The following is a 14,761-nucleotide window of genomic DNA, read 5'->3' on the forward strand; positions in this document are numbered from 1 at the left end:
CAGTTTCATCTAACATTGTACTGAAGGTCCTAGCTAGAGCAATTATGTAAAACATAAAAAAAAAAAAGGATAGAAATAACCAAATTAGGATCAGAGAAATAGAGCTATTTCTAGTTTTGAAGATGTACAATTTGCAGATATAATCTTGTATATAGAAAATTCTAAGGAGTTCACTAAAAAGATATTAGAAATAAGAAATGAATCAGCAGAGTTTCAAAGCATAATATCTATACAAAATTGCTTGTATTTATAAATATAAAAATGAGCAATCTGAAAATAAAAGTGTTTCCATTTTTCATAGCATCAAAAATTTAAAAAAATAGAAATAAATTTAACAAAAGTAGCACTATTTTTGTGCACTAAAAACAACAAAATCAATTAAAGAAGACCTAAACGAATGAACTGAACTGAACCAAACAAATGAAAAGAGATTTGTGTTCATGGATTACAAAATAATATTGTTATAATGGGAATACTTCCTGTAGTGGGCTAAATTGTGATCCCCTCAAGAGATATGTCCTCTTTCTAATTCCTGGAACCTCTGAATGTTACCTTATTCAGAAAAGGAGTATTTGCACATATAGTTAAAGATCTTGATATATGTTCTTAGAAGAGTGAGGCAGAGGAGACATGATACAGATTGAAAAAGAGACAATGTGACCACAGAAGCAGAGATTGTAGTATGTGGCCACAAGTCAAGGAATGCCAATAGCTACCAGTAACTGGTGATACAAGGAAGAGATTATTCCTAGAGCCTCCAAAGAAAATGTGACCCTGCTGATACCTTGTTTTAGAATTCTGGCCTTCAGAACTGAGAAAGAAGCAGTATTTATACTTTCAAGCCACCAGTTTTTAGTGACTTGTTACAGCAGATTCAGGAGGTGAATACATGCTAAAAATTTGTTTACAGATTCAGTACCATCCCTGCTAAAATCACAGTGGGCTTTGTGGCAGAAATTGAGAAGCTGATTCTAAAGCTCATTTGAAAATACAAGAGGCCCAGAATAGTCAAAGAAAGCTTGAACTAAAGAACAAAGTTTGAAGACTGACACTTCATGATCTCAGTATTTATTACAAATCTATAGTAGTTGAGATAGTATGGTAGTAACATAAAGATAGGGGTATAGATCAGTGGAATAGAATTGGGATTCCAGAAATAAACTCTTATGTTTACAACCAATTGACTTTAGACAAAGTTTTCAAAAATGATTCAGTAGAGAAAGAATAGTCTTTTCAAAAAGTGGTGCAGGGAAACCTGAATAATCACATGTACAATAATGCATTTGGACTGCTACCTCATACCATGTACAAATATTAATTCAAAATGAGTGAAAGAAATCAAAGAGGACACAAACAGTTGGAGAAACATACCATGCTCATGGATTGGAAGAATCAATATTGTCAAAATGGCTATTCTACCCAAAGCAATCTATAGATTCAATGGAATCCCTATCAAGCTACCAACGGTATTTTTCACAGAACTAGACCAAAGAATTTCACAATTTGTATGGAAATACAAAAAACCTTGAATAGCCAAAGTAATCTTGAGAAAGAAGAATGGAACTGGAGGAATCAACCTGCCTGACTTCAGACTATACTACAAAGCCACAGTCATCAAGACAGTATGGTACTGGCACAAAGACAGAAATATAGATCAATGGAACAGAATAGAAAGCCCAGAGATAAATCCACGAACTTATGGACACCTTATCTTTGACAAAGGAGGCAAGGATATACAATGGAAAAAAGACAACCTCTTTAACAAATGGTGCTGGGAAAGCTGGTCAACCACTTGTAAAAGAATGAAACTAGAACACTTTCTAACACCATACACAAAAATAAACTCAAAATGGATTAAAGATCTAAATGTAAGACCAGAAACTATAAAACTCCTAGAGGAGAACATAGGCAAAACACTCTCCGACATAAACCGCAGCAAGATCCTTTATGACCCACCTCCCAGAATATTGGAAATAAAAGCAAAACTAAACAAATGGGACCTAATGAAACTTAAAAGCTTTTGTACAACAAAGGAAACTATAAGCAAGGTGAAAAGACAGCCCTCAGATTGGGAGAAAATAATAGCAAATGAAGAAACAGACAAAGGATTAATCTCAAAAATATACAAGCAACTCCTAAAGCTCAATTCCAGAAAAATAAATGACCCAATCAAAAAATGGGCCAAAGAACTAAACAGACATTTCTCCAAAGAAGACATACAGATGGCTAACAAACACATGAAAAGATGCTCAACATCACTCATTATCAGAGAAATGCAAATCAAAACCACAATGAGGTATCATTACATGCCAGTCAGGATGGCTGCTATCAAAAAGTCTACAAGCAATAAATGCTGGAGAGGGTGTGGAGAAAAGGGAACCCTCTTACACTGTTGGTGGGAATGCAAACTAGTACAGCCGCTATGGAGAACAGTGTGGAGATTTCTTAAAATACTGGAAATAGAACTGCCATATGACCCAGCAATCCCACTTCTGGGCATACACACTGAGGAAACCAGATCTGAAAGAGACACGTGCACCCCAATGTTCATTGCAGCACTGTTTATAATAGCCAGGACATGGAAGCAACCTAGATGCCCATCAGCAGACGAATGGATAAGGAAGCTGTGGTACATAAACACCATGGAATATTACTCAGCCGTTAAAAAGAATTCATTTGAATCAGTTCTAATGAGATGGATGAAACTGGAGCCCCTTATACAGAGTGAAGTAAGCCAGAAAGATAAAGAACATTACAGCATACTAACACATATATATGGAATTTAGAACGATGGTAATGACAACCCTTTATGCAAAACAGAAAAAGAGACACAGAAGTACAGAACAGACTTTTGGACTCTGTGGGAGAAGGTGAGGGTGGGATATTGTGAAAGAACAGCATGTATATTATCTATGGTGAAACAGATCACCAGCCCAGGTGGGATGCATGAGACAAGTGCTCGGGCCTGGTGCACTGGGAAGACCCAGAGGAATCAGGTGGAGAGGGAGGTGGGAGGGGGGATCGGGATGGGGAATATGTGTAAATCTATTGCTGATTCATGTCAATGTATGACAAAACCCTCTGAAAAAATAAATAAATAAATAAATAAATTAAAAAACAAACAAACAAAAACAAACAAATTGAATCATAGACTAAATGGAAGAGTTAAAACTGTAGTATCCTTTGAAGGACATATAAGAGTAAATGTTTGTGACCCTGCATTAGGTCATGGCTCCTTAGATATAACATGAAGACATAAGTGATATAGAAAAAATGAACCGAGCACATTAAAATTAGAGACTTGTGTGCTTCAAAGAATGCCATCAAGAAAGTGAGAAGGACAGACTCCAGTGTGGGAGACAATGTGTCTAATTCATGCATCTAATAAGGTACTGGTATTTAGAATACATAAAGTATATATATTATAACACAATAATGCAAAGACAGATAACTGAATTAAAACATGGACAGAGAATCTGACTTGAATTTCTCCAGAGAATATGCACGAATGGGAAATAAGCATGTGAAATAGTGCTCGACATCACTAGTCACCAGAGAAATACAAATTGAACAACAATAAGATACCACTTTATTCTGATTATCATATTTAGAATTAAAAGACAGATAGCAGCAACTGTTCGTGAGGATGTAGAGAAAAGGGAATCAATATACATTGCTGATGGAAATGTAAAATGATGTGACTCCTGTGGAAAACTATTTATTAGTTTGCAAAAGTTAAATAGAGTTATCATATGACCCAGAAATCCCATTCTTTGGTATACGCCCAAGATAATAGAAACATTTGTTTATTTAAAAACTTGTACATGAATGTTCATACCAAGATTATTCATGATAGCCCTCAAGTGGAAACAATGCAGATGACAACCAGTTGATGAATAAACAATATGTGGTATATCTTTACAGTGCAATATAATTTGGACACAAAAATAGATGAACCTTCACAACATTGTGCCAGAGGAAAGTAATTGGTTCCAAAAGATCATCTATTACATGATATTATTTACATGAAACATTCAGCATAGGCCGGATTATAAAGACAAAGTAAATTGGTGTTTGCTTAGGGCTAAGGAATGGCATTGACATTTGGGAGAAATAGGAAGTGAGTGCTAATCCCTATGGAGTTTCTTTTTAGAATTATGAAGATGTTCTCAAATAGTGGCAATGGTTGCACAATTTGGTGAATATGCTGAGAACCATTGCATTGTGCCAATTAGAGAGGCAGATTATATGTTATTGTCAGGGAATGTTTGACAGGAGGATTCCTACGTGCTGTCTCTCATGAGTCCTTTGTCCCTCTTCAAGCGGAACAGCACACTGCTCCCAGGGACTGAGGTCATTGTGTGAGGCAGACTTGGGTCTCCTTTAGCAAACATTCTCTTTAGGACAAAACTGCTTGGTCTTGCTCCCCTTTCTTGAGATATGGATTATCTCCTGACCTTGTGACTAACATTACCCCTTGTTCCCTTGGTAATGGTTGCTGTACGTTTGGTTTTCTGATCTCTATCATTCCCAAAAGAAGTTTCTTGTAGCACAGCCTATATACACTCATAGAAAAATCATTAAAGCACCTTTGCTTCATCAGAGCTTAGGTCCCCGGGTCTTTTTTTTTTGTTCCTCTCTCTCTCTCTCTTTTTCTGGCTGATTCTCTGTAGCGTGGAGACCCGTTGTGCTCACTGTCCTGCCCGGGCTTCTAAGATCCTCTCAAGAAGGCCCTTTGTGCCTTCACCCCCTCGAGAGGGCGCCTGGTGCCTTCGTGAGTGATGCAAGTCCTTTGTCAAGGGCTTTATTGGTCCTCTGCATAAACCAGGGGATATCAGCCTCTTTCTCTCTTTTACTTTCTTATGTTCGGCTCCGTACCACCAGGTTCTGGTCAATTAAAGGACCCCAACATGTTATGTGAACTATTTTGCAATAAAGTTGTTTCAAAATCAAACTACAATTATAACCAAAACCTAATAATAGTTCCTTTTAAGAAAAGCATCCTTGGTAGATCCTCTAAACATTTTTCTTTTTGTTTATGATCTGAAATGAAGAGGCTACTATAAAAAGAAAGGAAGGGAGGAAGAGGAGGCACAGGGAAAAGAAGGAAGAAAGGAAAGAGGAAAGGAAGGAAGAGACTGCTGTTTTAGTTAAATTTGGGTATAGAACCTCAAAAAGATATAATCGTAAGTTAGTGAAGCATTCAGAATTCAAGACAGACCTAAAAGTCAGATCATCCATCAGTCTTTATATGTATATACGTTTATATATATACACACATACACACACACACATATGTACATATATATATTCCTCCGTGTATACTTTAAATGAGGGATTACATTAAATAGTAATTAGGTAAGACACACGTGGTCATTGGTTTTTGGTTCTCCTATGAAGTTTTTCACTAACAATGGAGTTGTTTTAGAGTTTGAGAAGAAAACTCAAGAATGCCTTTTCTTTCCTCAGTTCCATTATATCTTGAGAGTTCATGATCAAGGATGGTCCTTGCTCACACTATAGTACCCAAAAGATGGAGAACCGTGATATCTAATTAGAACTTTATCATTAACGTTAGGTTACCTTTTATGGGATTCTTTTATTCTCTAATAGAGACAATTACAAAGTAAAAACAAGTAAATATTCTTGTTACACTATGCAAGATAAAAAGTAGATCACAGAAAATATGTCTGTTTCCCCCTTTTAAAAAATATATATTTAACCTGTAGAGATGGTCTTGTTACAACAGAACAGTCTAACTTTTTCTGTAGCCTGCTTTCCTAGGATCAGTATAGTAATTCCTCAAGATACATGGATGTAGGAAATACTGTTTGTAGGATTGCCCACTGGGCCTTAAAGGAGCTACCTTTTCTGTTCCTAGGAAAACTAACACCTAACAAGCTCAATTTGTGTTTTGTTGTATTGCTAAGAGATAGCATATTTTCAATATCAAGAACTTAGGGATCAATCTCCTGAATAAATCCTTGGTTAATCAATTCTCTAAATCACATGTACCCAGAAAAACTTAAGTTTTCCTTAAAACTTTCTGTGTGGTAAAATTGCTGGCTTTCCATATAAGCATCGTAGTAGTAGTTTAGTTGCCAAGTTGTGTCCAACTCTTGCGACCCCACAGACTGTAGCCTGCCAGGCTCCTCTGTCCATGGGATTCTCCAGGCAAGAATACTGGAGCCATATAAGCATAGTTTCAACTTATAATAGATTTGCTTCTGCTTTTTATTCATTTTTTTCAGGTATTTGTTGATATCTTTTTTTTTCATTTATTTTTATTAGTTGGAAGCTAATTACTTTACAATATTGTAGTGATTTTTGCCATACATTGACATGAATCAGCCATGGATTTTTTTTCTACTTCAAGGAATTAACTTAATGTTTTTAATGTTATGGGAGTAAACGTTCATATCTGTGACTATAATAATGTTTAATCCTATACAGATTAATAATGGAATTGCTACTGCATTTTCAGTAGCAACTAATTTACTATTTTACAGAATGAATAAAGCCAATCTGAAAAGGATGCTTACTGTATAATTTGAGCTATAGCATTCTGGAAAAGGCAAAACTATGCAGACAGTAAAAAGATCATTGCTTGTCAGGTGTTATGGGGAGGGTGGGGCCAATAGGTGGAATACAGAGGATTTTTAGAGCCATGAAACCGTGGCAGGAAGGGAGACCCTTTTGACTGCCTCTGTTCAATACACATACCGATCCATGAAGGGCTAATTCCTCATTTTCAGTTTTTTTTTTTTTTTGTCTATAGGATATTGCTGTACATGTCACAGACACTAGCATCTTAAACCTAGATAGAATATTGGCCTCTGCACTAAAGCTACCAAACTGTTAGCTTGAGTGTCACTGTCCTCCAAGAACCTGTCAGAGCTATCCATCTGGTCCCTTATCTCTGTTTTCCTTAGCTAACTGCTCAAGTGTAAAGCAACTTTCCCCATGTTCTAGTGATTTAATAGCTCCTACAAGTGCAGCCCTCATGGCTCAGCTGGTAAAGAATCTGCCTGCAATGCTGGAGACCTGGGTTCGATCCCTGGGTTGGGAAAATCCCCAGGAGAAGGAAATGGCTACCCATTCCAGTGTTCTGGCTTGGAGAATTCCCTAGACTGTATAGTCCATGGGATCACAAAGAGTTGGACACAACCGAGCAACTCACACACACACTACTGCATCCAGAGCACCTGCACAAGTCCTCCCACGCCCTCCTGAACTTTAACTGTACCAGCTTTCTAGCACATTGATCCTAATATTTTCTTTCTCACCATATGCCCTTTCCTTCCTACCCTCCTGCATCTACCTAGCTCATGTTTATAATGCTGATCTGTTCACTCCTGATAACACCCTGAATTCTCAAGCTTTCTGTCCTTTAGTTCTACACTCAGAAGAAATCAGTGCTTGAGGAACCCAGTGATGTATCATTTCTGTATCTGCACTCTTGTTAAAATGCAGAGTCTGACTCAGGAAATCCCAGGTGGGATTCTGTATTTTAACAAGTTCCTAGGAGCAGTTGCAGAATGCACTTTGAATTTGGAGGATATAGGTGAGCATTTTTGAAAAGACTCAAATAGGATAAGTAGGTACAACAATTTTAATGTCAGTCTGCTTCTCAGTTGAGCCCACATCACTGCCTACTTTTGTTATCTCTGTATAGAAACTTACCTTTATAACATTCTGCATACATTCTCTAAAAGCTGCTTCACAATCCCTTCCCCCCCCGCCCTTTTTTTTGCAAGTCAGTCATTCTTCCTGTACCTCTGAAAATAGTGGTCCTTAACCTTCTTGCACATTAGAACCACCTGGAAAAATTTTAAAATTCTGATGTCTACCACACACTGGAACAAAATATTTTAAAACATGGCTGTAATTTCAAAAACTCACTTGGTGATGCCAAACTTGCAACTAGGATTGAGATTCTCTATCAAAGTATTAAAAAACACAAATGATTGGACCCAAGCAAACATTTTACCAAAGAGCACATACAAATGGCCAACAGGTATTTCAAAAGATGCTCAGTGTCACCAGTCATCAGGGAAGTACCAATCAAAATCACACTGAGTTACCACCTCACACTTGTCAGGGTGGCAACTTTCAAAAAAATAAGAGATAACAAATGTTGGCAAGGATGTGAAAAAAAATACATTTTATACTGTTAAAAGTATGATATGGTGTAGCCACTGTAGAAAAGAGTGTGGAGAGTCCTCAAAAATTGAAAATAGAACTACCATATGATCCAGCAATTCTACTTTTGGATATATATCCAAAGGAAATGAAATCAGTAGATATTTGTACTCTGAAGTTCACTGAGCATTATTCACAGTAGCCAAGATATGGTAACAACCAAGTTTATGTCAATGGATAAATGGATAGAGAAAATGTAATACACAAACATTCACACACATGGTAGAATATCAATTACCCTCAAAAAAAAAAAAATAAATCTTGGTATTTGAAACAACATGGATGAATTTGGAGGGCGTGAAACTAAGCAAAATAATCCAGACAAAGATAAGCAAATACTGTATAGTATCACTTGTGTGGAATCTTTAAAAAATGTGAGCTGATGGCAAAAATAAGTAGAGTGGTAGCTGCCAGGGTTTGGGAATTGAAAGGAAATATAGAAATGTAGGTCAACGGATATAAGCTTTCAGTTACAAGATGAATACATTCTGTAAATGCATTGTATGACATAGTGACTCTAGTTAATAATACTGTATTGTACACTTGAAATTTGCTGAGTCAGTCTTAAGTATTCTCACCACAAAAATAAAGAAGGGTGACTGTGAGGTGATGGGTGTGTTAATTTACTTGATTGTGGGAATCATTTCATAACACATACATGTATCAGCTAATCACATTTTATATGTACTTAAATACATGTAATTTTATTTGTCAAATATAACTCAGTAAACCTGGGGAAAAAGACAAAACTATCCTTTAACAATCTTGAAAGAAATAAAGCAATTTGTGTCAAGTAGATGAATGAAGAGAAAAGAGTTGAATAAACCACAGAGAACCCATGGCTTAGATGGTGGGCAAAGGAGGAGGGGCTGTTAAAAGAGGATAAAGAGAAAGTCAGAGCTATACTGGGAAATGTAAGGAGGAGATGCTATTCAAGAAGCCACTGGAGTAAAATATTTCAAGAATAACAGCAAGTTTACCAGTGTCACATCCTGTGGAGAGGTCAAGAAAGATGAGAATTTTAAAGAGGTCTTTGGATTGGCAAGAACGAAGCCATTGGTGTATTCTACGTGCTTGAAATTTTTCAAAAACAGAGTCGGAAGTTCTGCTTAGTAGTGAGTTGCTACTTTCTACAGAAGTCCTTTCCCCACCTTTTCTTGATGACACATTTAAATGTAAAATTTGAGAGGTGGGGGCAGAAAGAGAAGGATAGAAATTATTGCTTAAACATGAACTCTGGAGAAAAAGCAATAGTGATAGTCACTCAATTGTGTCTGACTTTCTGTGACCCATGGACGGTAGCCCACCAGGCTCCTCTGTCTATGGAATTCTCCAGGCAAGAATAATGGAGTGAGTAGCCATTCCCTTCTCCAGGCAGTCTTTGTGACCCAGGGATCAAACCCAGGTCTCTTGCATTGCAGGCAGATTCTTTCCAGTCTGAGTCACCAAACTCTAGTGTCTAGTAAACATGGAAAAATAAATTAAACATTTATTTATAACAATGTTCTCATTTTTCTATGTAGTGTATGTGGATTCAATTCTTTTACCATCATGAAAGTCTTTTGTGGTAAGCATTTGGGTTGAGAAAACAGGCTCAGTTGACCATCACGTGGTCAGGAAGAGGCAGAATGGAGGCCAGATGCTGGGACTTGAGACTTCAGTTAGGTTTCCATTAGGTGTTACTTTCTCCTGCCAACTTCCCAGAAAATAACAGGAGAAGCCAGTGTGCTGCTTTTATTGTGGCATGCACAGAAAATATTAGAAAAGTGGTACATTGACTTATTGTTTGTAGAAGAAATGAAAACAGAAATGGTGTCTGAAAGAGATGGTTGCATTTTTTCCTAGTATAGAAGGAAAAGGATGCTCACTCTCTTGCTGTCTTCTTTTTTTTCTAGGTCTCTTTCCGTCTCTCCTGACCCCTCCACCCCGCTGCTGTAGAGATATTCCATTCATAATATTAGATTTTTAATTTGTAAGTTAGCTAAAAATGTGATGTAATTTAAAAGATTGATATAAAAGAAGCAAATATGTAAATTACTTCTCTAGGTTTCAGTTCAGATAAGGTGCTGACAGACTGGAGATGATGAAGAAAAGTGTCTACCACATGCTTATTTGACCGATCTAAAACTTACTTTATTGAAAGACGGTCATGTTATATCCCATTAACAAAATATAGCTCTTAACAAAACCAATCAATAAACCAACAAATAATAGACAAAACTTGGAAGGACATTTGAATGCTTAAAAAAAAGAAATTATAAGATGCTTTAGGGTATTTCAATCTTAAGACTTCACAAGATAATTCTTTCTTTTTTTTTTCCTTAAAAGTAGACCAAGATAAAGGGGCTATGAGATGTGGTTTTTGTTTGCTTATTTGACTATCTTCTTTTTGAAAAGCTTGTCAATGATGTGGTTAAATGTATGCTTCAGGGAAATTAAAAATTACTATAACTGAGATCTTAAATGGAACTTGGAAGTGGTTGAACCTAAGAATGTAAAGTCCAGTAATGTTGAATATATATTCTAACTCATCTGGTTCACTGTTTTTGAAATGGTTAGGTTTGTGAACTAATTTAATGTCATGTTATTTGTAGTAATTTTCCCCCATTAAATAACTAAAACAATAATGTAGATGTTAGTAAAGTGAATATGTTGATTTATCAAATCTTTGTAACCATAATGTATAATAGAACAATAGTAGTATAATTTTTGTTATACAGTAAAAGTGATCAGAGCAATAAATAAAAATGCCAATTTGATAAAAATATTTCTGGGACCAACATATAAAAATAACCAGCATCATCATGATAGAATATACTTTCTAATTTAAAAAATATCTGATTATTACTCCTAAAGTAATAAATTCATGTGATTTTTTGAACAGACTTAGAAACACAAAAACGATAGGTTGGGAACTCAAAGTTAGGTAGAAGTTGGAAATCACATCTGTTGAATATCATTATAAATTCAGGACCTTTTTACAATATGAAAGGCATTACATAATTCTTCAAAATTACTCAGCATCACAGTTAAGAGTTAAGGCTTAAATCTAAAGCTCTACCAAATCTTAATTTTACAGTCTTTTTATAGTAAGCACAAAGGAGTAAACCAATCTCTGGATATAGAATCTCAGGTTTCTTTAGAAGACATTCACATTCCCACATTGGATAGGATCATGAAGTATGTATGGCTCTAGTGCTACTTTGGCTTTGCATATAATATCCTACAATGTGCTAGAGATAGTAGAGGATCTCAAAATTCAACCCAGAGAACCATTAGGATTTTTAACAAGGAACTGGCTAAAGCAATTGTGCTTGCCTGCATGCTAAGTTACTTCAGTCGCGTCTGACTCTTTGCAAGCCTGTGGCCCCTAGTCCACCAGGCTCCTCTGTCCATGGCATTCTCCAGGCAAGAACATTGGAGCAGGTTGCTGTGCCCTTCTCCTGACTGGAGGGTTATTTACCAATAGCGCCACCTGGGAAGCCCCAACGCAATTGTAGGTGCTCGATAAGCAAAGCCAAATTCTGTCGGGCAGGTCGTCCTGAAAGGAAGATGATGAGCAAGCAGGTTAGAACCTCAAAAGCAAAAGCTTAAGCTTGGAGTCTCCATGAATTCCAAGGTCTGTGAACAAATCTGTATGAAAGACAAGTTAAGCAACTGCTTTTCAAATACTTGGTCTTTTCTACTTAAAGATTTTATGTTTTCCTTAATAAATTCTGAGTGAATCTTGCCACAGTACATGGGCTTTAAAATACAGTTTTGGCATATTATGATTGCATTGGACATGCAGCAAATAAATTAGAGAAATTAGACATTTGGCATAAAGAAAATGTATGCTGACTTCCACAAGAATATGCCTCTGTGCATCCACTGTATTAGGTGTTACTATTGCCTTCTAGATCAAAACTTAATGATCCTAAAGAAAGGTCATTGAAATCTGTTCCCTAATCCCAGTGATAAAGGAAACACATTAATTCTGAACTAGCATTATGAGTTAAAATATTAGAATCCTTTCAAAACTACAAAGTGTTAAAATCACTTAATACTTAAAATTAAGGAAAGAGAGGCTGTGCTTTTCAAAAGAAAGAAAAAACAAGACCTCTTTTGAGGTTGAAAGGAAAATCCCACTTAACTACTTAGGCTTTAACTTTACAACAGTTTAAAGAGATATACATTTTTTGGGTGTATTTTTAAATTAATTTAGTTTTTAATTGAAGGATAATTGCTTTACAGAATTTTTTTATTTTCTATCAAACCTCAGCATGAATCAGCCATAGGTATACATATATCCCCTCCCTTTTGAACCTCCCTCCCATCTCCCTCCCCATCCCACGCTTCTAGGTTGATACAGAGCCCGTGTTTGAGTTTCCTGAGACATACAGCAAATTCCCACTGGCTATCTATTTTACATATGGTAATGTGAGTTTCCATGTTACTCTTCCCATACATCTCACCCTCTCCCCTCTCCCCATGTCCATAAGTCCATTCTCTATGTCTGTTTCTCCATTGCTGCCCTGCAAATAAATTCTTCAGTACCATCTTTCTGCATTCCGTAAATACGTGTTAGTATACAACATTTATCTTTTTCTTTCTGACTTACTTCACTCTGTATAATAGATTTTAGTTTCATCCATCTCATCAGAACTGATGCAAATGCATTCCTTTTTATGGCTGAGTAGTATTCTATTATGCATATGTACCACTGTTTCTTTATCCATTCTTCTGTCAATGGACATCTAGGTTACTTCCATGTTCTAGCTATTGTAAATAGTGCTGCAATAAGCAATGGGATACATGTGTGTTTTTCAATTTTGGTTTCCTCAAGGAATATGCCTAGGAGTGGGATTGCTGAGTCATATGGTGGTTTTATTTCTTGTTTTTTAAGGAATCTCCATATCATCTTCCATAGTGACTATATCAATTTACATTTCCGCCAATAGTGCAAAAGGGTTCCCTTTTCTCCAGCATTTATTGTTAGTAGTCTTTTTGATGAATGCCATTCTGACTGGCATGAGGTGATATTTCATTGTAGTTTTGATTTTCATTTCTCTGATAGTGAGTGATGTTGAGCATCTTTTCATGTGTTTGTTAGCCATCTGTATGTCTTCTTTGGAGAAATGTCTGTTTAGGTCTTTTTCCCACTTTTTGATTGGGCTGTTTGTTTTTCTAGTAGAGATATACATTTTTATTAGCATTTGGAGAATGTGTTGAAAATAGTTAAAGCAGAAGATTCCAAGACAGTATCATACGTGAATAGGCTGAAAGCATTTCTGCCAGAGTTTTAGGAGTTGAATAAAGAGAGATTACATATTTCTGTAGCCTGGTCAAATTTGTAAAGGAAATGGTTTTATACAAATAATTCTACTTCAAAGCTAATAAATACATAATTTGAAATTAAAAATGTGAATCCACAAGAGAAATATATATATTAAGAGCTATATTTTAGTATTTTATATACCATATTAAGATTAAAGAGAGATCTAGATTGATGTATCCGTAGACAGATTACAAAAATGTCGAATGGGGTCTAAAAGATAATTTATGAATGGTCTTTCCATATGGTCTATTCATATGCAGAATTATGACTCATATTTACTAATACAAGTGACCCACATGCTATTTCAAATCCTATAGAGTTTCAGTAAAGCATTAAGATTAGTTTTTCTGTATTCTTGAATGAGATGACCTGAAACCTTTTTGAACATAATAATAGGAGTGCTTTAAAATCAGTATTTTTCACATATGTTTATGTGCTTCTATAGTAGAGGGATTACAGCTGTTCTTAAACCCTTAAAGAGGAAGAATATCTGATTGCAATAATGGCTAAGACATAATGTTTTCAAAGAAATCTCTCATATGTAAGTGAAAGGAGATTTGAAAAGTCTCTGTACAAATTAAATTGCTTGATCCATTTTTATTGCGTGCTTATTATTTACCCGGCAGCGTGCTAAACTCTGGAAATAAAAGATAATTACCATTTAGACATTTTAAAGAGTTCCTAGTCAAATTGGGAAGGTAAGCATGAAACCGAAAAAAATTGCAATGCAGTGTGGTAAATCCTCTTACAAAGACCTTCTATGAACTTGAGCATTCAAGGGGAGTGAATTGAGATAGGCAGAAAAGAAGATTTGGATAGTGAGGCATGTTCACAATAGAAATGTTCCAGTGTTACATACTCATCCTTCATGGGGCCTGTGTGTACTAGAAGGAACAAAACAGCAATGATTTTTCTTGTATTTCAGTGTGGTTGACAAATGTGATCTTGTTTTCCTACATAGAAATAGAAATGTTTATTTTATCCATGAGCAACTTGTACCTTGGGGTTAAAGATAAGATTCATTTTATCCTTATTCCAGTTTGTGAAAATCTGTACCTACTTAGGAACAGCATGAACTATTAAACAATGACCTCTTACATGTGATAAACTTTTTGACCTTCTTAGCTAGGCAGTGAAATGATGCTTATTATATGAAATAGAAACAATAGCCATGATATATAATATTTATCATGTGCTTGTTTTGCATGAGGCTCTTTGCAGTTAACTTTATATGTATTACCT

Source organism: Dama dama, chromosome 19, assembly GCF_033118175.1.
Source record: "Dama dama isolate Ldn47 chromosome 19, ASM3311817v1, whole genome shotgun sequence".
Taxonomy (NCBI): Eukaryota; Metazoa; Chordata; class Mammalia; order Artiodactyla; family Cervidae; genus Dama; species Dama dama.